Source organism: Pomacea canaliculata, linkage group LG14 (assembly GCF_003073045.1).
Source record: "Pomacea canaliculata isolate SZHN2017 linkage group LG14, ASM307304v1, whole genome shotgun sequence".
NCBI classification, from domain to species: Eukaryota; Metazoa; Mollusca; class Gastropoda; order Architaenioglossa; family Ampullariidae; genus Pomacea; species Pomacea canaliculata.
The window spans coordinates 11,339,971-11,365,455 of NC_037603.1; positions in this window are offsets into that span (position 1 = coordinate 11,339,971).

Below are 25,485 nucleotides of genomic sequence, written 5' to 3' on the forward strand. Positions count from 1 at the left end.
AAACGCACGTATAACAAGCATAAACACTTGACTGCTATAAATGTTTCAGTAAACACTGTTATTAAGGCTCGCCGGAAGTGTAATATTCTGCACAGCTCTGTGGATACTAAATATTTATGTTGTCACATGACAGTTATCCATGATGTTGAAAGTCTGTGATTGCAGAACTCTTTGCAAACCAGATAATAAAACTGTATCTTCGCTGACTTTTCTTGAAAAAAGTCAGTACATCATTGACAAGACGATAAGGTTTATAGAATACGAACTTTTAGTTTGAGCCTGGCCTAGGCTGATGTTGTTTCTCATATAGTTGTGCTAAAATTAAAAATGTTTTTGTAAATCGTGTTGAAGCTAAAAGGTTTATGAAAAACGAGATGATCGGTTTGAGCCCCGGTGTAGCAGTATGAAGATAATAAGAGAGAGAAAAAAGAAGAGGGCTGGGAAGAGAGAGAGAGGGAGGATGTACATGACATGGTTTGCCAGGAGGGGACGAAACGAGACGAGAAAACACGATAAGAGGCGAGAAGAAATGAGAACAAATGAGAAACGAGTGTAGAATAGACAAAAGGTGAGTAATGAAGGGCGAAACACAATTGAGACACAGGCTGATCTCACCTGATCTCATCTTTTTACTGCAGTCTTCATTAGAGAAACAGGTTCTCACCACATGGTGTGTTGTGTCACATCACCGCCCATCCTGGTGTTTGTTTATTGGACTGTGACTTGACTCCCTGTGCAGTGAACTGAGCTCACCTCATGTTAGACAAGTACTCTTATTACTGTAAAGTGATATGGTCAGTTGAGCTAAAATGTTCTGAATCATGTTGGAGCAAACATTAGGGCTGCAAATTGATTTTTTAAAATTACAATTGTGTCTACGACAGAGCTTCTGGCCCACTCACACAGGCCACCATGTTTGTGGACTCTTTGGCAAAAGAAAACTTGATGTTAATCCGTGGCGAAGGTGGACCCACTGGACAAGAAAAGTCTCGAGAAATGTTGCGAATGTATTGACAGTTTCGCCGACTGGCCAAAAGATCTTGAAAATGCAAGGAGCGAGGAAGCCAACAGTTTTCACAGAAGCAAAGCTTGCGACAAGCTTGTAAAAACCTTCTTGGCCGTGTCCTTCCTTTAGAAAAATCAACGCAGGTCATGTAGAAGTAGTCACATTGAGTATTGCAATGACATTTTTTCAATTTTTCACACGAAGAGCTCGTTGTCAGGCCTCCCTGTATGTGGATGGCCTGATGACCAAACCCTGAGTTGGAAGAACTATAACAATGTAAGCAGGTCGAGACTGTGTACGCCTTTAAGACATTCTCTCACCAAAAATCTTCTTTTCATTAGAGATAAATTTCCATTAGATTATATGTTGTTAAGTCCGATAAGTTCCTCATTGATGTTGAATAAAACAGTTGCCATCAGACAGTAAAACTGAAACTCTTCAGTTTGAGAACAGATCCTTCCAGTTGTTCTCAAGAAAGAAAACTTCTTCGTATTCTCGTAAAACTCTTGTGAGTCAAGTGAGCATTAATTTACAAATTATTTGGGATATTTAAAATAAAATATTCTTAAAATTATCAAAGAGAATAAAACATTTCCTAATTGTCAGGAAGGGATATTTATTGAATGTTACAATTTTTACCACCTTGAAAATTTCAAAATGAAATTGTCAGGCAGGCAGAATGCATCTGAGTAAAAACTTAGGAAACTGTGTGACCTTTCACATTAAGAAATTATAGTTTTTGTAGTGACAACTGTAATACCTGGCGTTAGCTCACGTGACACTGATGTCTTCTGACATGAAAACTGTAAGAAAACTGCGGGCACAGGGCACAAGCTCTTAAAAACACCTCCAGCCAGGCTTCATCAATCTGTTTCTGTATTTGTGAATACTTTTTGTAAGCTTCTGCATTATATTTCAGATTCCAAGTTCAGACATATGCAAACAAGTGCATTCACAGAATAGAATGAGAGAAGAATAGAGAAAAAGAAAGATGATGCATGGCATCTGTGCGCATTTGTTTCTCAGAAGTGATTTAAGTGACTTCAAACTTTGTCATTTGTTTTTCCACACAACCACTACTCGCAGATGATTTTTTAAAATTCCAAGTCTTCACCGCTAAATGCGTCTCCATGGTTTTTAAATATTTAACCCGAGTTGAAAAAGTGCATCACCCACCGCTAAGACCGTTTGAAATCCGGAAGAAAAATTCCAGAAGGGTGCTAGAGCTTCTTGTAATCGTGAACAACTGAAAAAAGTTGATATAAAGAAGAGTCATACAACAAACACACACACTCTCTCTCTCACATACACACACACACACACACGCACGCACACACAGAAAGAAGTTTTAGTGCATCAAGTAATCAATGAAAATATTCCAAGAAATTTTATTTCATGCTCAATATTTTTTAAAAATTTTGTGTCTTTTCTTAACATCTAAGCTTGAATTTCTTGGTATTGTTAATGTTTTTACTTTGGAGAAAGGCATTTTTTAAAATGAAATTCTTCTTGGGTTGTTTTGTATTATTTATTACCATGTGCATCTCTGTGATTCTTTCAAGTGTCTCTTTGGGTTTAAAAAAGGTCAAACTATGCATTCCAAGCAGTTCCAGGTCTTGTAGGCTGCCTCTGATTAAGCTCACGAGGTTAACTTACATTTCTTGCATCAGCATCAACCTGCAAAAAAGTACATATAAGAATTTTATTCTAGTTTCTGTCTAAGCAGATATACGATTCCCATTATCCCTAAGTTTTTGTGTTCCCTCGAGTGGCATTAAGAAAACTGTCAATATAAGCGAAAAGGTGCACTTTCAAACCTGAACATAATAACTAGAAAAAAAAGTTGAAGATTTTTTTTGTGTCTCAAAATGAACATGCGAAACTGCCTTACAAGGATCCATGTAACAGTATATTTAGACAGTTGCATCTTTGTGTATGTGTAACTGTTTGAATGTTTTTGTAACTCGTACATAGACATTGAGCAAAGATTGAATGAAGAAAGGAACTGAAACAAGCTCAGCCAGTGTCAAGATCAGCAAGAGAAGGAAGGTCTCAGAGCTGAATATTGACATTACTTCATGAAGTAAAACAAAAACAAGAAGTCAGGACAAGAACATCAGACTCATTACAACATAATAACACAATCATAAGGGTAAATAAATATAAATTAAATCCATTTGATATTAAAAGCTGTGAAATTCTGAGTCAGCCATGGAGAACTAATGGGCTTCTGACACAGACTCGCCTCTTACCTGTTGAAACACTTTGCTTGTCGCCACAGCAATAAAAACCCTAAGGATCAGATCTCATCTCGGGACACTAAGTGTGATACCTGTTTGCAAGGCCGGCTGTAGGAGGTTTATCTCCAAATATTCTCGTTTCTTCCATGATCTCTCTGCCCTAGATTGCCTTTAGGTGGAAGCACTTTCCAAATCAACCTCCCTCACATTTTTTGTTTGGTGACACTTCAGCTTTTGCTAGAGCTGCAACAGAAACAGTGTTTGGAGCTCAATGGCTGTACTGTGTTCACAGTTTTAATGCTGTTTTATTCCATTCGTTCCACAAGCCCGCAACTGGCGGGCAAACAGTTGCTGAAGGCAGGCTGCTCGTGCACGACTGGTGGGTCCACGACCAGAAGTCTGCTTTTATCTTTCGCTCCAAATGTCAGATGGGATGGCCACAGTCTCCATATTGCTGTGGGGGGTGGGGGGTGGAACATCATCCCCTCCCCAATCAGACTGAATGCCCGTCGGCAGCAATTTTGTCCGAACAAACTTGTACGGATCACGTGATTCTAGACAGGAAGTTGACATCTTCAAAGACGCATGCGCAAAAATTCCTTTCACGTGAGCGGCGCTTTCTTCCCTCAAGACAAAGTCGCCAGAGCTGTACAAAGAGTGCTTTACAAACAGTATTTTAAATAACTCGTTTTTGAAAACGACTGTTCGAAATACCATGTTATACAGAAAATATAATTTATTTTTTGACAGTTCTTCCTCATCATTTCCGGGATAGGATAGTATTTCAAAGTTTTTCAAATAAACTGTCCTGAAATGAGTTAATCTGAGCGCTGGTGTAAGATAGAATGCATGAGATGTGTGCGAATCTTCCTGTCCTGTCTTCACAAGTGTTCGGAGCTAGGTTTCGTCTACAAGACTGACCACGTGACAGGGCGACACCTCGAGACAGATTAACCCTCTCGAGCTCAGCCCACCGGCCTCCATTATGTCTTCGCCTCTTCCCCGTCATTTACTTTTTGCTTTCTCCTCCCTGCTGTACATGTTCTCCTCCATGAAATGTGTCGATCACACCCAACAGTAAATAGATAGCTGCTCTGTCTCAAGTACTGGGCTATTATTTGGCGAAGTTTCAATAGGTTCGTGGAAGCACTTCAAGATAGGTTGTCTCCCCTTCTCCTCACCATCATTCTTGTCCTTACTTCATTTCTGGTGCCAGGTTATAACATATTCAGCACGAATTCGGAATCAGACCAAGGTAGGACAAATAATTAAAAAAATTCTGATGAGACCCCTTTCTCCTGAGGTCCTGACCCCATGGACACCAGAAGAACCATGACAGGGGAGACCACGACAGAGTTCTTTCAAATTCCTTGTTCCTTCAAATCTTGTTCAAGCATGACAAAGGTCCGTGTCTCAAAACCCGCAAATATGTCACTTCAATTTATTCCACTCTTTATTCAGCGTGAGCGGAAGTTAAGGGTCATCTTCGGCAGAACATCTGACACTCATGAAACGAAATGAGAAGGACAAAAATTCCAGAAAAACAGCTATTTCCGAATATTAGTGTGGTCATGGAAATAACTGAAAATCCCAGAAAGCATCGATCTGTATTTTTTTTTAGAACGAATGACATATCATTTTGACGAAGCTTTTCAATTTACAGAATTAAAGGGACGGAAAGCGCCTTTTGATTAGCTTTCCTGGCATTTGGGGACAAACGGCAGATAACTCAGTGTCCCTAGTTGTCTTGTTGTCAAAGTTTTGTTTTAAAGACCTGCCTGAGAGCAAAATTATTTATAAGCGATGGATTCAGTTCATTGCTTGATACAAAATCCCAAACAGGGTGGATGACTCTTTTGTGAGACAAAAACCGACTTCCGGTTCTAGTAGTTTCTCATAAACAAGGGATGGAACTTTCTGGGTCAGTGTGAGCGCTAAACAACATCGTTCATCTGTGTTTACTTTCCAGCTAACTACTACAAAATTGCAACACATATTTGTGGCAGTAATCTGTTTACTAACCTGTCAGAAAATTTCACAAAAATCATGTTTTATTTGTATAATCAAACATTGTACTATTATGTGAGCAAAGGAAAGAACTAAATCATGAAGTCGTCTGCCCTTGTTTGCATTAGACACTCACCGAAAAAATATTCTCATGAAAGTAATAAAAATATTAGATATTCACAGTATTTGTAGAACAATAATGCGTTTATGTGTATGTTTTCGTATATAAATAAATAGACATGAAAATATTTTTGATTACACAGGATTCGAAATGCAAGTCACGTGGAATTAAAAGCAAGAAAAGGATTAAAAGGTTGAAATGACACAGAGAAAATTTTTATCAAATGCAAAACCACAGAAAAGGAATTTAAATAAACACCGCATTAAAACAGCGAAAAAACAGGATGAAAAACTCGAATAATTTTGCTTCTGATTAAAAATCTCGGGTTTCATGACACATTAACTCCAAAGCTAAATCAGGAGGAGGAGACAACTGTGTGGTGATTGCCTTCAACCATGACATAAAGCAGCTTCACATTTTGTTTTCCTTGGAAACCCACACCAGGTCACGTGACAGTGCAGCATGATAAACATTCACGAGCTGTAAGCAATTGTTAATGAAGCCTGCGGTAAAACAACCATCCTTGTAAAACAATCCACACATTAAAACAACACACGCACCTGTAATGACTTGAAATATGAAACTTCGGTTTAAATTATTTTGTGAAACAAATCTGATTACTCTTTTTTTTTTATTATAGAGAAGGCATTTCGTTTCTCGGAAATTTCTAGGCTTGTATTCTGTTTTGTCGAAAAAAATCCCAATTGAGAGGTATAGAATAGAGGGTGGATTGGTGGGAGCAAAGGTACAACACCTGCAATTGTATCTACGGCTTCAAACATACATTGTAAGAATATAAACTTTGTTTGTTTGTTGAAAGATTTGAAATGATTACAGAGCACATGCTCATTACGGTGGGTCAAGAGGTCACCAACTACCTAGATATGGACGAGAAGAGCTGAAAATTTTTGTTCATCTGACCGAATACAGTTTCCATAGAAATTCAACATAATAATTGCAAGGATGCATTTAAACTTGAAAAAACCTGATTATAATGTATTATGATTGAAGCTTATTGTTTTATGTTTCTGAATTTATCGCCAAGCGCATCCTTTCCTCTGAAAAATTGTGTTCTTTTCTTACTTTCTTCTTTTCTTTCTTTGCTTCTTTCCTGTCTTTTTGTCCATATTTCTCTTTTTTCTCTTTTTTCATCCTTCCTTTTTTCTGTTACCTCTTTCTTATTGTTTCTTTTGTTTTCGTCCCTGCTGTTGACGGTGTAAGATTTTAAAGCTTAATTAAAGAAGCAAAGACTTTAGCCAGCAGACGAACATGACTAAGACGTTTCGCAAGGTTTTTGTGTCTTCTTCATTTACAAAGCTGTCATGGAGGATTTTCTGAACAAAGACCTTAGAGCACTTACAAATTGGCTGGAGGCAAGATTAGCGACCTGCCAGAGGACATTTTTACAGCCAGGAACCTGCCATTCAGGTCGTCCTAACCGCTTCCTTCTGTGTCCAGTAATGGAGACCACGTGGTGGTCAGTCAGCTGTGGTGACATCTGCGATCGTTTGCGTTGCATGAATAGACAGAGTCACTGACAGAAAGATGTCTAAGAGATAAGAAATGCGGATAGGTTTACAAAATCATCTATGTATTTTTCTACCGAAGAAGTACCGGACATTGCGAATCGTGTCGCAGTGAGTAGTGGTCAACAAAACCAACAAACAAATGTCCTGTACAGCTTCCTTGCCTGACCCTTACCAGTGAGGTCAACATGCAAATATCTAATAACAGGAAGTGATCCAAAGTAAGGGTTTCCTATAAAAAAACTTCCATGCTTTTGTCCAATCTACCGTGAACCGTTTGTTTTTGGAAGGTTTCATTGGCCACAGTTACCGCCCGTGTCAGATGGGCAGCTGTGATAATATCAGGGGGCGATAATGCCAGCTGTCGGTGTCTCTGTCCTCGTGGATCTGTCGATGTCGTGGACGTAAATTTACATCCGTAAATAATTTAGCGGCGCACTTGAATGGCTGGGCCACATGGGCCGCACTTGTCCGCCTCCCTGACTTCGCTAATCGCACTTCATGCTCCCTCCCTCTCACTCTCTCTGTGTCTCTGTCTCTCTCATCTCAGCCTAGCAGACTGCAGTAGAAAGGTCGGAGCCGAACGTCTGTGCAAGTGCAGGCCACACTAATGGTGACAAGACTTGATATAAATGTGTGCAAAACATACCCCAGGGCCCGGGCACCCGGTTAGCTGCTAGGGGTGGGTAGCTAAAATAAGTACTGCTACTAACATGTCTTAGTCTGGAGCCACAAGTTAGCCATCCAGCGATTGCCAAATGACATGATGTACATCCTGTCCCATGGTCGTCCACTGTTTGAAAAGCGAAGACAAAATGAGACTTCATGTATGGGTAATCCTCAGAGAAAAAGCCTAGCAGACATTGTGGTCTGTATGTATGGTCTACATATGGTGAGAACATGGAATAAATATAAATAAACTCCTACCCTAGCATTAAGTATCCAATATAAAAGTCCAGCTCAGGCATAAAACAGCTTCTGTGGGCTCTGGACATCGCTTGATAACTCAATAAGACACTTGTCCTTGAATTGTCCAAGCTGTTGCCAAGGCAACTCCTTATCTTCCAGTCATAACTACAGCCCCTGGAGGTTTTACAAACTGTGAGGCTGCCCTCGAAATCCTGACATGTCACATTGAATTTCGAACATTCTCCAAATGATCCGCCAGAACTGATTTTCGAAAAAAAAAAAAAGAAAAAAAAAAACACTCTGTGCTCTTTCCTCTTCTAAGCAAATCGTCCTAAAGAACCTAATCGCATGCAGGGATGTAGCCGATTACCAGGTGTATGTTGCCAACTAGAATTGCAAATTCGGACAAAGATGCTGAGACCCAGAAAGCCTCTGGTGACCCTGTCTTGACAGAATGCTCACGAGGTCAATGGACTGCGTTGAAGGGTGACCTGACCACGTGACAAAGAAAACAAGGCTGAGTGCCAAGATTTTCTGACAGTAGCTTGGTATGGACTAAGTGACACCAATAGCAGTCACCAGGAGTCTGAAAGAGCTCTTTCAAGACTGTGGAAGTTTTTTTCCGAATGATTGAGTAAACCATGGTGAAATATATTATTTTTTGACATCTGGGTAAATACTTTCCTTAGGTTCTCAAGACACACCTGAAACATAAACATAAACAGTAGGAGGCTAAAATTATTGGTAGATAATTTTTTTCGTAAAATTTATTAAGATCCAAGCTCTCCTGTTGGTTTGTATTCTTATAAAATCCTGATATATGTGTGTGTGTTAGAATGTGTGCATTCTCCACACTCTAGAATGAGGCCGAAAAGAGGAGAGAGGGAGAGGTAGAGTACAGTCAGTAAAGCACATTATCGTGAAAACCAGGTTTACACCCTTATACACTTTACCGTACCAAAAAAAAAAAAAAAAAAAGGTTACAGGCTTGTGAAGTACATTACTGTGTAAATAAAGTGTCCACGTTTGTCAAGAAGTCGAGCGCGTGCGCGCTCACACACACACACACAGAGCGAGGTCAACACTGACGTCACGACTGTACAAAGATATTTTTACTTTGTGAAGGCCCTAACCCTGTACGCTATCGGTCTCCTGTCTCTGTCTCTCTGTTTTACTGCTGTGTTAAAAAAAGAAGATACCATCTTTCAACGGCTGAAAATCTCAGATTACAGCGCCATCAAAACTCAAGGGCAGATAAACTGGAAACAATGCTGACGATTGATGGCTGACCTCCCCTGGCTGTTTCCACCATAGCCGCTCCATGGGAGATAATGTCTCTGTCTAGAAGGACAAAAATGCAGTAATGGGTGTCCCGGGATCCCAGTACAGGACCAAATGTCAACCTCCAAGTTGAGAGACACTGAGTTTGGTAAAAAAAGGGTTTGTGACAGGGAGTTGTTTACAAAATACATTACAAACATCAGATTCACACGTACAGACGCACGCGCCTGTCTGCATAACCGCAGACACAGATACACTCACGAACACGCACACATACACACATACAGACACACCTTTATATATACTTATACACCTTTAAACACACAAACACACAGACATACACACACGGGTAAAGAGACACGAGCATGTCAGAAGAGATGCATTCATCGTCCGTAACCTTGTCCTCAATATCGTATATCAACAGATTATATTGTAATATATATGAAAAGATAGATATTGTTTCCTTTTTTAATCGCTCACCATCTTTAAGAAATATAACATAGGACAAGAGGAGTCTACACATCAGGACGATTACAAAGATTTATGTTCTCTTGTTAAACCAGATCACAATTAATGTCACTCACAAAAGACATTGATGAAATGTTGCCTTATTAGTTATTTCAAGCTTTTCTGTTAAGTGTGTTATAAAAAACAGAAAAAGTTCTCTGTCCTTAAACAACTTTCATGGAACAAGAATAAGCAGTTCTTTAGACGAGCTGGTCACGTGTCTGTCTCATTAAGGAAAGTCACTCTTAAAGCAATTCTAACTAATAATTTTTTTTTTTTTGCAACTGCGGGCAATGACAGTCAGTTCTGTGTTTTGGCTGCTTACATCCACAAATTTCTTGAGGTCCTCCTGTTCGTCGGTATTTTTCAGTCGTATTTTCTCTTCTATAGAACGTTTTGTTTCTTCCTTGTTCCTTGTGTTTTTATTTTTCTCCACAACTGTGTCATCTTTTCTTTCTCCACATCTTCGTCATGTTTTCCTTCTTGACAGCTATGTCATGTGTACTTTCTTTACATCTGTGACACTTTTTAAAAATTCATCCAGATACTTATCATGTTTACGCTCCCTGTGTAAACATAACTGAGTCTGAATATATATCTCTTTACTCATCATTGTTCATCTAATCCGTCTGTATCATTGCCAGTATTCATATCTGTGTGTGTGTGAGGTAGAGAGAGAGAGAGGGTGAAAATTTAATGAAAGGTTGACCTTTTGCTAAAAGCCTTGTATAAATGTTTGATGATCTTTAACCATGAGCAAGCCTAGCTGTCTGCCAGCCATTACCAGACCTTTCCCCACCCGCCTGCACATTACACAGACATCTACCCAGTAGATTATTTCTGAAAGTAACTACATACTCATTTATACTTCGTTTTCTATTTGTTATATTTTTTTATTTCCTGTCACTGTTTGTGTATTTTTCCAGATCATTCTAGTCTCTACAACAACACAAGGATCATTACTGTACTTTCACAGGAAACTTTCACAGACTTGCTGGAATTTAAGTTTACAATGAAAATTTCAAAACCGACTCTTGGCTTCCAGCTGATGACAAATATTCTTTGGTTCTTGACAGTGTCCACATCTCTGTCTCTTCTGTAACATGTCTTTATGTTTGTCTGCGTGTGCGCCAGGATATTTGTTTGTGGAAGAGTGTCTGTGGCAGACAAGATGATTGTAAGACACGGAGGTCTACGAAGGAGCAAAACAAAAACAAGAAAAAAATTTTTTTTTTTACTTTGGTCACCTATGATCTTAAATACTTGACACTTAACTGTATAAGTACTTGATACTTAAATACTTGATACTTGAATACATGACATTTTAATACATGATACTTGACTACTTGACACTTGAGAACACTCACCACAGTGTCAATAGATCGATAAACACGAAATATTTATTGTCTCCGCTCCTAGAATATACTAAAGATATGTTTTTCTTATTACAGGACCACAAACAAATTTCTCGAGGCATTGGCTGATTTTTTGCCTCACGATAAAGGAAGAAAGAGGAAGGAGAATTTTTAGAGACCATTACTGTGCCGACCTCACGAGCTGTAATGAGGATAAAACGAGGCTTGTATTTTTTAAAAGACATCAATACTTTCTTATTTAATCTCCTTGATGATGTCAGCTAGGTTATTTTTGGCAAGCCCCTGATTAATACTTTTTTTTTTTACTAATTCTTGTGAGGATGTTTTTGGCATTCCCGTTTTCTCTTTCCATCAGCTGTCCATCTAAGAGCTATTGTGGGCAGTGCTTCTAGTTTTATTTTTTTATACACTTTACTCACACATCTTCTTTCCTGGATGATGGTGGCCACCTCTGAGTGAAGATAGTTTGTCTAAGATGTTCTTAATTAAGGAATCTGCTTGGAAAAAATAGCTTTTAGGTTTTTCAGAACTTTCTTTTGTAGGTGAAAGGATTCACTTCCATGGATTACAACCGCGGGGACATTCCTTCTGTACATTTTTATTTTTTAAATTCCTCCTTAAAATTTTGGATTTGCAGATTTCTTATAGCGCGGGAAGGCTTTAGTGACATTCAGTTTTTATTCTTGTCAGTCTCTCATCAGTGTAAGCATGATGCATAGATGCCAACATAAGTAAATTAGAAATAACAAGGGACTGAAATAAGGTAGAGTGTAAACAAACATTAACGTCCTAAAGTCATTAATAAATTATTCAGTGTAAATACAACATTCAGTAGCTGAAGAAAAAATAATTGAAAAAAGGAGAAAAATGAAGAGAGAAGAAGAAAGAAAAAGAAAAGTAGTAAAAGGTGGCAGAGTACAATAAAGGTGATAAGAGGAGTCAAAAAGATAAAAGAAGTAGAAGGAGGAGTGCAAGAAGGAGACAAAAAAGTAGAACAAGTACTACTAGAAAAAGATAGAGAACTAGAAGAAGGAAGAATGAGAAAAAATGGACTTAAAAAGTACAAGAAGAATGGAAGAGTAGAAGAAGAAAGTAGTATAGAAGAAGAAAAGTAAAGCAGACGGAAGAAAGGATACGGAAGAGTGAAGTAGGGGAAGAAAACAAAAGGACAAAGAGAAGACGTGTCTTGCCCAACATTCTCTAACCTCACCCCCTCCCTCGGGAAGGAACGAGTAAAAGCTCGACATCCACATTCGGTCTTGAAAGAACTGTCGTCCCTGCAGATCGATCTGCGAGTACACTCGGGGCTGTCTGGGTGGCCTCTTAATCCCCGCAAGATGTATCAACAAAATCCACGAGAACCTCAGCCCCTGAGTCGGGTCAGCGCACTGAGACTTCTGTAAGACCCTCGCAACAACAACAACAACAACACAACAACAACAACATGACAGGCTTCATGTAGAGGACTTACTTACAGGGCACCAAGGGATGCTGGGGCTCAAGCCAGCATGAGAGGTTTAAAAATGTACTTACCATGGTGACATATTATTTTGGTTTTTTAATGTAACTGAGATGAGGTTAGTGCAAGATGAAATTTCCCAAAAAATTGAAAAAAATCCTAGCATCCATTATCAAGGGATGGATACACAAACAACACAATGTATTACTGTAGTAAAGTAATAGATAAAAAATAAGCAAGAAATCTTATCGAGACAAATGTTGACGAAACGTTTAGGCGTTCTCCAATAAAAAAAATTAAAATTAAAAATTTATTAAAAATTAAAAAATTAAAAATTAAATTAAAAAGTCCAATTAAAAAGTCAGTCTGTGAAATACTTGTACATCTTTCTTGTTATGTTACATTGTTTTTCATGCAACCCTCAGTCCATAGATGATTTTATCTTAAATCTGCTTGTATTTATATTAATATTCTTAATTGAATTCTTCTAACCGCAAAGCCTTACCCAATCACAAATCAAATACGAGATGGCAATGGGGATGATTAATAAAGATTGATTTCCATGAAAATCGTAAGTGAAATTGCCAGGAAGCTCAAATATTCTACAAAAGCTTTTGGTTAAGAAAATGCTATATGTAGATGTCGCCTCAAGTGTATTTTGATTGGCTAAAACTTGCTGTCGACGAGCATGTACATGTTGGGGGAGGCGGATCGGATGAAGAGGTTGGACTTGGAGTCAGGACATGGAGTAAACATCAAGTTTAGCGACCTGGAGTATATATATATATAATTTCTCTGTCACACACACTATATGTACACACATACACATACTCCAGCATCAGTAAAGTACAGTTGGTGATCTAGGACCATCTCAGGCTAATAAAAGATTAGACAGCCCAGAAATTGTTATCTATAGTAGACACCCATAACTCTGCACGTATTGTAACAGGATATAGACATTGTGTACATTATTTAACTCTATCATTCCCATATGATTATTCTTTTGATACAATTGGCAGGATTAAAAAGACTTTTATGCCTGCCGTTTCGTGAGCCTGTCAGAGGTATGGGATAAGGATTAGGGTATAGACAGGGCAAAGAAAACCGTTTCCATTACTACCTTCTCTCCTGCTCCGCCATGTTTGTGATGGCCGGAAGCGAGTACACTTTAGCTCTTTCGTGTTGTTATTTCTAGGGGTAGAATCCGTGCAATAAATTTTAGCATCACAAGCGTCGAGGGCCACAGTAGAATTTTAAAAATTAATTTGAATCCTTTAAGCGTGGATCGAAAACACACCTCTTCCATAAACATGACTCCTAGCAACCTTTCCCATAATGCAACAATTTTTAGCTCAAAAGAATTGACCTCTTGAGCGAAAGATCTAGAAATAGACATAAATGTGTGTACATATATCGGAGAAATTTTTGCTTAACGAAAAGCTATAAAACCTTCTCAGACAATCTCTTTTTCACACTTTCATATAGTAATTCATTTTCTGTAATGTGCAGAGTTTCGGTTTCTCAGAAAGCCTTCTCACCATGAAGATGATTGAAAATTGATTTCTTCAGCGCAAGCCACATAATGTGAGGAAATGGCGATGAGGTTTGTAAGTTTGTTGAATGTCTTGGCCTCCTGCTTCGCTTGGTAAGTAAAAACAATCATAAAGTACACCGACCAGTGAAAGACTTGTCCAAACAGAACTCGTAAAATCGAGCCTCGTCGACCGTTTGACTAGAATCGCCATTTGGTGAGAAGGTCACAGGAAAAAATAGTTTTCGGGTAAATGTTTGCAAATTTGAATTTTCGGCAACATGTAATTTTAAACTCGTTTTCTAACGCATGGAAAATGCAATGAGATGTTGCACATTATGAAAGTTTGGCACTTCGACATTGCCCGATTAATAACAACCTTGTTCTATAAAGTCGCCTTGTTTTAGTCCGTTAATTACTTTACTAGTTCAGATTTCTCATGTAAACTCAAAACAGGAAAGACCTTGGAGATCAGGATTCGTCTCAAACAAAATCTGTGAATGTGAAGATGTGGAAAGTCGTTTTTTCGAAAACGTAGTTTAGAGAAATAGAAGTAGAATAAAGAGTTTAAGGTAATGGGGGCTTTGTTGAAAACTCAAACAGCACGACACCAGAAGACAGGTCAGCAGTGTTTGACCAGAAATTAATTCCATTTGCAGTATACTCAGAATGCTGCCAAAGGGCAAGAACGAACAGATTTTTGTTTCTGTATCAGAAAAAAAATTGAATCATACAGACACAGCAAGGGGAGGATTCTGAAAGAAGTTTTCAAGTGGTTTTTTGATGACCTGTAGATAGGTCAGAAATAAACGGCTGCAATCGCTGGACGCCTGTAACAACACCTCGTTAAATAATTGAAAAAAAAATCATCGATTTGTGTCTGCAATGGATGAGAATCAGTTGCCTGGCGGCAAATCAATCTACCTGGTGCAGGTAGCACAAGCGCTGATTGAAATAAATTGCAAAAAGACAATCTATGAGCTCACATCTTGTGTAGTTCTTGAAGAACGGAGCCGCTTCTAGTCTTCTTATTAAAAGTATAATGCTCAGTTTTGGGTTTAAACTTGATGAATGCAAATAACTGAACTTAGGGAAATCGTAGATAAAGTGTAACAAAGAAATTTCTAACAATAATCAGAGCAAATATCTCACAATAGATTGCTTGAGTTTATTGCAAATGTTGATCTCTCCTTGTTGTGAGGCATGGCGGGCTCAGACCTTGCAGTTTGCTTGACTGTCCAAAGGCGCCACATAGGTTCGTCCTGGCAAAACTGACGGCTGTGGACTTTGAAGTTTCTCCCGAATTTCCGACAAAATTTTATAAGCTCCCCTCTTTCTGATGTAGATACTTCATCAGTTAATAACAAGAAACATAAAAAAAGATAGCAAAGGGTTGAGAGATAATGCAGGACTTTAGATATACGTTATAGGCTCAGGACACATGAAGAGAGCTGAAGCAGAGGCTCGGAATTCAACATCCGCAGGTCCCAAAGCAATGCAGGATATGGAGGATTCAGCAAAGAGAGAGCTTGATCCGGGCATCTCAGAAGGAGGTCAAGATCAAAGCTGGAATCGAAACTGCTTCTAATGTCGCCTTTGTCCAAAATGTAATTAATAGAAGAAAGTCGCGTTGGCCCACGGCGGTCGTGGAAATCAGAAAGCTTCTCACATGACCTGAACATCTACCTCGTGAAGATGCTCGGCGGGGTGAGGGGTGTGACAGACTGGCAGGCGTGTGAGTTCAAAAGGTTACACCCTCACGGAGGCGGGCTCGTCATTAGGAGTGCCATGGAGGATGCCATCCCCTGGTGTGCCACTCCAGCCAGCAGCCACGAGACGAGAGATGTTGAGGATCAGATAAAAACCCGCCACTGTTGGTGAAACATACTGGATACCCTGGTGACGTCATGCATTTCGGCACCCGGGGCTATAAACGGGTAGAGGCGAAGAAGCAAAAGTTGAGTCTGGAGAATTTACAGCAAATGATTTATCCATAATTAGTTTGCTGTCTGTTGAGTTCATCTTACCTCAACCCAAGGATGGAATTAAAGTTAGTCGTGTATTACCTTTTTAATACCTTCTTACATTCTTAAAGTTTGAATTAAATAAGGTGGAAAAAACGATAAGTACAACTATTCCAGAATTCCAAACGGTCTCAGAAATCCAAGCACACAAACATCGTAATTATCGCTGTGGACACAAACACCAACATTACTTTATCATGTAATCATCGCAATATGTCCATATATGGTCATACATACAAACCTCGCCACATATCACCATGAGCACAATGAAGTCTAACCAGTCCGGTCACATGGACAGGCTGACGGTTCTTTACAGAAAACAATCTCGAAAGACATTCAAATCAAGTGTACATGATCATCCGTTTGTGAATAAGGTCTCAGTCAATGAGAAAGCCGAAACCATATCTTAGACGCACTCGCGAACCTTCGTGACGCAGAAGGATGACTTCTTTCCGTTGAAAGTGATGTTGGTGGAAGTGTGTCTCCACAGCTAGAGAGTTATGCATGATGACTGGTGAATAGTGTTTTCAAATGAGCTCCACATCTGAAAAATATATTTTATTTTCCGTTAGATGTTAACCACAGCGAATGGCAGACATACAACGGCAGTGGTGGTGAGCTCGTGTCACCTCCAGCCTTCGGTGGGTGGATCGAAGACGAAAAATAGACTTGATATTCTTTCTCATCGATGACAGGAAACAGTCATAGAAAAAGTAATCAGCTTTGTTTGTGGTGTAGAAGAAACTCGAATCTTTTTTGCAGTTCTTACGGTCATATTTTACTCTGTAATGATAGTCGTCCATTAACATCATGACCCTTGACCCCACATCTCTTATTACAGACGACATGGACGCATTTGCAATCAGCTGTGAAATAGATTCTGATGGACTTGGCTGGCTTCCGGCAGACGCCGCCTGTAGTCAACCCAATCCTTATTGAAAGGAAGTGTTTCTCAGATGCCGCGGTGACACATCAGTCAGCGGCTTCCGACAAAAAACACGACATAAATATGCGCAAAAATAAATTCTTGGAAACAAAGTTTATGTTACCTCTTCCACGTATGTCAAACTTATTACATTTTGTTCTTTATTCATGACAAAAATGCTTTTATATTATGTTGTTTACGAGTATGGTAACATACGTTTCTATTACGTCCTTTATCACGTGCCAAACACGTTTTTCTTCACGTTACACTATGGCCGCCATTTTGCGTACTAGACTGGCTAGTAAACTAGAGGTAAACAAATTGTTGGCTAATCTTAAGGGGAAAACCAACATTGAAGCTTACACTTCCTTTTCTATTTTTAGCTTTAATGACCTCCTTCGCCAGACATTAAACTGTGTGAGTATATCTGGTGACTGTTTGGCAAACTCCAAACTAAATATAACCAAAGTAAACATTTGCCATGTCCACAGATCGACATTACATGTCCGATTAACGGCCGTTCTTGAACTTTCAAAGGACAATTTAAAACTACTCAAGTTTTGATATCATTGTCAGACAAAAACTTTGTCAAAGTTTGTTCGTGTTTCTGGGGCTAACAAGGGGCTCAAGACGAGGCTCAATCGAAAGAACTCAGTAAACCTAGATGTGGCATGTGATTTTCGTCTCTCGTTATTTTTACTTTTTAAAAGCTAATTAAGCTTGTCTCTCGATTTCTCAAAACTTTAATAAGTTGACAAGTCAAATCTCTTGCACAAACCTAACTTAAGCCCCCGCCACAAGGATCCGGAACATTGATCCCATTCTTACATGCCCGAGTTGTATTAGTGCTAGTCTCAGCATTTTTTTGAGCACGACTGCAAACATTTATTCCACCTTTATCTACTCAGCAAATTTTTAGAATTTTTTTATATTTAAATGGCGATAAAGGTCGCTCCGTTACGCTGTCCACAACCAAAGATTTAGTTATTACTTATACAATATTTACTTTATTCTCTTTCCTTGCTAAGGAAGAAGGCATCTGGAATAGCAGTAACTTTGTTTAGTAGGTCGAGTGTTAGCTTTCCTTGTGCTAAATAGATGACCCAGTGCTCTTTACCGGACTTGGAGTTGTCTCCCTCGCTGATTCCAGTCACGGAGTGGTCCACAGTCTCAAGACGTTTGGTCACACACATCGACTGGCTCTTGTGGAACTGTGTCTCCTGCAACACTGGGGATTCCACACTCCCATCCTTCAAGACCTTTGCAGGAATTTTTACTCTCGATGGGCTTTGTGTGATCAGGAGGACTTGTCTGTCATTGGTGCGCGTGAACTTTGCCTCCACACAGCTGCGTCTCGTCTGCAGACATGTCTATACAACGACCGCGACTGCAGGCACTTCATTGTAGTGTGTGTGAAATGTGGTGTTTGCTTTCTTGTGTCTGTTTTTATTTTGCTTTTTATATCCTCCATGATTCCATTATTTTCAGAGGGCATCAGTAATGGTAAGTACATATTAGTAAATCTTGAAAGCACACGAGAAAAACCTTATTGGAATGCATAAAGATTGTATATATATATATCTAAAATGAATTTATTGATGGTACTGAGGTATTAATTATACCGTGTAATGTAGAATTAAAGCTCATAGAGAGCTCTATTAGTTTTACCATATGGTAGGGTCGCTATAAATAGTACATTAAATAATGAAGGTGCTTCCTCCCAGGGGGTGGTAATTCATCCACAGGATCAGAATGGACGTTGGGAGACAACTTTCATCATGTGCTGTCTTCATTCACTCAGAAACGTGTCAATTAATATCGGTTGGATGGCCGGCTGCTTTGGATGGAATAATCAGCGGTGGCATGGTTTGCACTGAGTATCACCCTCAGTAGTAGGTTATAAAGAGAGAAGAGAAGAAAAAGAATTTTTGTCAGGATTGATGAGCTGACAAATCAATCAATCAATCAATCAATCAATCAATCAATCAGAGATTACCTTCAAAAACTGATTTAGAGATTATCTTTAACACTTTTTGAATCGGCAGGAGGCGAATTATCTGAATATTTCAATGAAAGAAAAAGTAATGAAATATCATCCACGGAGAAAGTGAATAAAACTACTCCTGTGAACAGTATCGACCTTTGAGGACGCATCGCCCACACCAATAAACAAGTCAGAGGTCACAGAGCATGTTTGTTTACAAATGTTTTCCCCGTTAACCCTTCTTTCTCTTGCACTCTTTCTCGTTGAAATACTTTACTACACTCGGAAGACCTCACCCAGCCAACGGCCTCATCCCGCTCCCGGTAATACCCGTCCTTGCGACATCGCCAACATCCGGGCCTTCATCTACTCCTGCACATGCGCATTCGTAGTGACAGAAGTCTTCAGCTTAGTCCTCGCCTCCCGTCTGTAGTCTCTTTGGGTAATTACCAGCCCTGCGTGCCTCCTCATGTCCCAGACATCTCTTAGCCAATGGCTGCTCTTTTGCACAGAGGGCCTTGGAGTCAGGCGGAAAAAGGATTCCAGTAATTCCTAATTTCGCGGATGGCGATCTCTGTCAACCGCTGGAATGATCCCTTAGAGCATGGGGGCGCTACCTAGCTGCAGGCAGTCGCCATCTGGACTCAGACATCAGTCAGACAACGAGAAAAGGTAAGATAATTCTAATATGTCTCATGCAAGAAAGTGGACCAGAATGAAAACATCGAGGATAAACTTATAGATAACTAAAATACATCAGGTATGAAACACTCTCATATACAGACAGATGATGTAATAGGAAAAGTTAATCATATAAATTAACACAAAAAATAAGAGGATACGAAGAGAATAATGTGAGTACAGAAAATTGAGATAAGTAGAGTGGTGCAGTGGTGCCAACATCAGTTCTGGGTTGCTAAGACATGAAATAGTGTATCATCGACCAGTCCATCGTTAGTAAGCCCACAGTTACTTGAATGGATGCTTTTTATGGACTCCCGGCCATCGTCCAGCCATTCCCTCCGAGTTTAGAGCCAAGATGTCGTCAGGGTCGAATACATGGGATCCATCGTCATCAGCTGGAGGTAATATTTCAATCAACCATTCACTGCCAGCTAATATTTTCGTTGCCAGTCACTAGAGATCGCGCTTCCATTGCTATTCACTAGAGCTAATATTTCCATTGCCATTTGCTAGAACGAATATATTCAATCTTACTGGCCAGAGCAAGGACTTGCAGCGCCATCTACTACAGCTAATATTTCCATTGGCATCCGCTGAGAGCTGGCATTGTGCAGTCAGTGAAATGATGTCTATGGCCATTCCTCTGTGGCCCAGCAACCTCTGTCCCCCTAGTGTAAATATTCACCAATTTCGAACATTGGTTGTTCTCGAAGTTGCGATACAAAATGTATTTTGTTCTGTGTGATATTTGCGGTGAGGGTGGAAGCAGGGGACTGAGGTCTGGACTGTAGAGCCCTTGTTAGTCATGTGTCGGAGGTCTGAATGCTAGTGGGTCAGGTGTCATCACAGAACGGGACAATGACTGAGAGAGAGAGAGAGAGAGAGAGAGAGAGAGAGAGCTCAAATTGGAATATTTTATTGACAAGACCATTTCAGCCAGTGACTTTCACAGGGTGGGCAATAAAATCTCACTCATCCAATCATCTATCCATTTACACCCCTCTCATCCCTATGGTATACATGGACAGGGGTATCAATCACACTTCACATACGTCATGTTCGCTTATCTCCCTTTTAATCTTAAAACATTTGTGCATAAAGCATGTCAGTTGTCTTGTTCTATCTGTATGATAGTCCTTGGACAAGATATTGTTCATTGTGGTGTTTTAGATGCTCTGGACACAAATCTTTACATCTGAGACAATCGAAAAGAACATGAGCTTCATCATCTGTGTAATTTAAGCAGAGAGGACATTTATTTGTGATCTCTGTCCTCTCCTGTACAAAACGATTTTTGTACGTATTTATATTGCTCATTTCTAGACGGAAGCACCTTAGTATTAGTATATCCCTGAAGACTTCTACTTTCACATAATCACAATGTAACTCTTCATGAGAGTGAATTTATGCGCTTGGTATCACTGGAAACGACCGCTGGGCCTCAGGTTCGCAACCCATGTATGCTGACCGCCATCTTACATTCTGAGTTTGAAAATAGAAACATTCTATGGTCTTCTACTCGTTGATTAACCATGCCTGATTAAAATCCACAGATCCTAAGGCTATTCTGACTTTTGTTACCAAGTTTGTTTTGCCTTGTGTTTCAAGATTAAATAATAATTGATACACTTGTTTTGGTATATGGTCCACGGATAATTTTGTCACTCGGAACCAGAATTTGATAGTTCTCATATAGCATCTGACTAGGAGTGGACACAGTCCAATTAGCGAGGCAGTTTGTTTGGTTTTTGAGTGCAGCTGGTGTGCTTGATACAAACATCAGATCGTCTGCAAACATTAGAACCGACAGGTCAACTAGACGAGGTCAGAGGTGAATGCCGTGTCTACATTCGGCAGACATCATATCGGCTATTTCATTCATAATAATAGAGAACAGAGGTGGACTAGCTACATGCCCTTGTCGGAGGCCGCGGGGACAGGGAGAAGACTGTAAGTTCATTTTTTTTGTTCGAATGCATGTCTTCAGGGATACATTCATCGCCATCACTGCTCTGATAACAAGTTTGGATGCTCCGGATTTAATTAATGTTCTCAAGAGAGTTTCATTTTGGAATGAGTCTTATCTCAGTTACTAAATGTCATGGGTGTACAGGTAGGCTTGTTTGATGTTGTTTTTCTACAGCAGGCAGGCAGGCCTGACGAGAGGGGGGGTCAGGGGGTCTGGTGTACCCGGGCCCGCGGCTGTCAAGGGGGCCCGGCCTTGGTCAGTGGATTTTTTTTTCTTCTTTCCTTTTCTTTTTCTTTAAAGAAAGGTCTAAGGACAGAACACCCAAGCATTACACATGCAGAAGTTGAGTTTGAGTGTAGATATTGAGATTCGAATTGTAAACATACATTATATACTGGGAAAATAATTTACGATTACAAGTACAAGGGGCCGGAGAGGTCGTCTGTCCCGGGGCCCGGGCTGGTTCTCGGCGGCCCTGCAGGCAGGTTCCTCAGATATCATAGATGTTAAACACAGGAATCACACCTCAGACACCCAGCATGGTAAAAGTAAAACAGCTAAGTTCATGATATAAATCACACATTTCCCAGAGTTACCAGTGCTCATCCCTGAAGATGTGTTGGTTAACTTTCTGACAACACTGACTTTTACATCTTTATATCAAGTTTCCACATCCATTTTAAAGTGCAAATGTTGCCTAAGTCCTGACTGACTCAAGAAAAGTGCATTCAGTTCAGACGAGAGCTTCCGGAAATTCGTAAGTGCATTTCGCTTTTGTTGATATGTTTTGGAAAACAAAAATATTCCCAAATTTACTGCTTTGTATGAGACTCACTTAACTTGCAGTAATGCAAAAAACTAATAAAACTCTCCAAAGCTGTGCACATCAACAAACCATCCATCCTGCCTCCCCAGAACCACCACCACTACAACAACAAAAACCTGCCATAAAAGTGCTCTGTTTAATTAATGTAACTATCTCCACTTAATGAGGCGTGTTACAATTTATAACTCCTTCCAGCTTCTGACAAACATAGTTCCATTCATCCTTCGTCTTGCAGAAAAGTGTTTCTCGCCCACTCTTCCTGTCCAGCCACCATGTGGGCGTTGGAAAGCACTTTTCAAGTCCCTAGCACCCAGCTACACACATTCTGCATTTTCTTGGCAATTTTACGGATCATCAACAGACACTTGAAGCAAACGGCACTTAAATAGTTATCATCCTAATGGCTTTTACAAAGAGGTATTTAGTAAAAGGGAAGTTATTTCACGGATAGAGCATTCTCCCAGAAATGCAGCCAACATATTCCACAAGGGTTTCCTGGAGAACGCAAAAGAAAAAAATTGCTTCAGGGTCAAAATAGAAACCAAATCCAGGACCGAGATTTTTTCTTCACCTAAAAAAGAAGTGAGTGTGATTCGAAGAAGGTAGTGAATTTTTCTTCTGACATTTTTGTGATCGGCATGTCATGCAGGATAAAAACAACCCACCATCATCAACATTTTCTGGGAACAAATATGATGCGTATGTATCCCCCATGTTTATTTTGTCTGCATGATCCGCCACGAACATGTAATTCGGAGACAAAAATATTGACCCTCGCCACCACTCGATGGATGGAAGTGAGAGTCAACTGAGATCCAAATCACATGCGACATGACATGTGCATTATGGGGTGTGGAGGATCGAACCCGGGTGGTCACCGTGGTATCGACTACTGTACACCAGTCTAGACATGCACGTGTCTTGCTGATCGCTCGCGTGCTCTAACCTTCCTCCCTTCCTTTCATCTCTTTTTCTATATCTTTCTATTTCTGTCAATCTTTATTTTTTATTTTTTTCTTTCCGATTTTTGATAGTGTATTAAAACTTCGAAACTAAGACTGACGGAAGGAGGACCTGACAATAGTCGCTAATTGTAGACAATTTTTCTGTTGTAGACAATTTTTCTGTTAGTCCATAAACAGTTAACATACATATTATATAAAACACATGATACAATAATTTAGTAAACATTTCATTCTTAGTGTTCAGCTACTGCGAGCATTAAGTATGGTTGTCATGGATTTTAGCTCGTGCCGTACAATGATGAACACGAGTACAGAAAGGAATATCCGAGGACAATAGTTTAATATGAGAGGAGAGTTAGGGTTAGTTTGGTTTCCTTCCTTCCTTCAACATCAAGTGGCAACCTCTGATATTTGAAATGTTTAAGAGACATTTTGCTCTGTCCCAAGCTTCAGACCCAGTTATCTCCCCTATTCTGAATGACAAGGAAGTGGATCGAGATGGAAAAGGGAGTTAACCTATTTCTCTCGACCCTCCGAACCCTTAACGAAGGTAGAAAGCCATATTTCGCTAGTAGCTTGCAGAAACAAAATTTAATAACCCGAAAGAATAAAGATAAATATCTTCTGGTGACATACTGCATCTTCCGCCTGACACACATTTCGTGTGCATGCACGTGCTGGGGATGTTGTAGGCTTTTCGAGACTCTACGAGACAGTAATGACAATGAGTGGTTCACAGAGAAACTAACGGTGCTTGTGGACATTTACAATCGTTTACTGCTCCTCAATGAAATTTTTCTCAATGACTGACTTGGACTAAGTATACAACCACTGGCTGGCATTTTGAAATCCTTTTGCACTGTACGCAAAATATGGTGCAACAAACAAAAATATTATTGTGCAGCACACGAAATATGTAGAGAACTATTTATTTCCCGCTTTTTCTGGTCGCGAAATATTTTACATCCGCGCCGACCAGTGTCTCTTCCATCGAGTAAAAGCGCTTGCATGGTAACTATGGTGATAAATGGCAAAAACTGTTACACGTAAGCGAGGACACCAAGCAGGAAAAGCTGTAAAACGAAGAGACATTCTTTGTCTCACTGCGCATGAGCAGAAAAGATTCGTAAAGGGTCCATTACATCGATCCATCTTTCAAGGACGGTCTGAAAGATGGAGCAGCAGACAGATAATGGCTATAAGGGACAGGAAAACAAGTTGTGGGCTCCCCATTATACAAGTCATTATAGTCATAAGATGTCTAGCTACTAACACGGATCGTCTTCACCTGGTACTCACATACTTGTTTACATCTTAATTAGAGAAATTAATGTTATTTCTCTCTCCTCTTCCTTCCTTCTCTCAGAAGACAATGTGGTGTATACCGAGTGTAGATACTGGCCAATTGTGGACGTGGCTGACAAATTGTCCTTCCGCTCAAATTGATAAAGCGAATGAGGAACAAATAAAATTATGGACAAAAAGAATTATACAATATGACATAAAGAAATACGACAAAGGGGACAAAAATAAAGAAAAAAAAAAGGACGATAGAAACAGTGTTCCCAGCATTGTTCTGAGCTTGGAAAGAACTTGTCAACCGCCATAACATGTGCTACAAGGGAGTTTATTAGAATCGTGCTTGAGCAGCCCGTAGAGCCAGGGGGATGAAGGCAAAGACCAGACAGGAGGTGCCGGTCTGGGGTGAGAAAGTTTTATGGTCCAGCGTGTCGAGCTGAAGAAGCTTGCTTTACATCCACGATCACGACCCGTTGCCCTGGATACCAGAATGGTACGGAAGCCAGGGAAAGGCCGAGGCGACTAGCAGGATTGTCTGGTGCTGTCGACCGGGAAACTGCCCACAGCGCCGATGGGATGTGATGGATCTGAGCGCCAGACCCCGGCAGTGTGAATAAACTTGGCGAGGGCGGACACGATGGAGTTCCTTCTCTTAACCCCGTCACAACCCACAAAAGTTGCTGTGTGGTCAATCGCGAAATCATGATGCATGACAAGAATGGAAGAGGGCAAGGATTCTATGAAAATACAAAAGTCACCAAGCAATCGTCGGAATCCTTAGTTCAAACTTCAAATGGTTAAAACAAATGAGAATACTGATAGAGGTTTGTATTGCTATGCATATTC